Here is a 508-nt window from a genome sequence, read left to right as displayed (position 1 = left end):
TGTGTGTGTGTGAGTGTGTGTATGTGAGTGTGTGTGTGTGTGACTGTGTGCGTGTGTGACTGTGTGTGTGACTGTGTGTGTGTGTGCATGTATATAACTGTGTGTATGTGTGTGTGTGTGTGTGCGCACGTATGTGTGTGAGTGTGTGTATGTGAGTGTGTGTGCGTGTATGACTGTGTGTGTGTGCGCATATAACTGTGTGTGTGTGTTTGTGTGTCTGCGCGTATGTGTGTGTGTGTGTGTGTGCCTGTTTTTCTATTCTGGTGGGGACTTAAACCTGAATACACAGACTCATGGGGACTCATGTCACGGTGGGGACCTAAATTGAGGTCCCCACGGGTAAACAAGCTAATAAATCACACATAATGAAGTTTTTTGAAAATCTAAAAATGCACAAAGTTTCCTGTGAGGGGTAGGTTTAGGTGTAGGGTTGGTGTAGGGCAATAGAATATACGGTCTGTACAGTAGAAAAACCATTACGCCTATGGAGAGTCCCCACAAGGATAGC

At 45.5% G+C, this 508-nt stretch overlaps 1 protein-coding gene across 1 annotated transcript in view; it reads left to right on the top strand.

The window, feature by feature from the left end:
* afg2a (AFG2 AAA ATPase homolog A) overlaps positions 1–508 on the top strand; it is a 58989-nt gene that overhangs the window by 53915 nt on the left and 4566 nt on the right. The window lies entirely within an intron of this gene.

This window comes from Sinocyclocheilus rhinocerous, unplaced genomic scaffold, assembly GCF_001515625.1.
Source record: "Sinocyclocheilus rhinocerous isolate Xijiao unplaced genomic scaffold, SAMN03320098_v1.1 scaffold2887, whole genome shotgun sequence".
NCBI classification, from domain to species: Eukaryota; Metazoa; Chordata; class Actinopteri; order Cypriniformes; family Cyprinidae; genus Sinocyclocheilus; species Sinocyclocheilus rhinocerous.
Note: the sequence above shows the minus strand (reverse complement) of the source record. Positions and strands in the feature narration are given on the sequence as shown.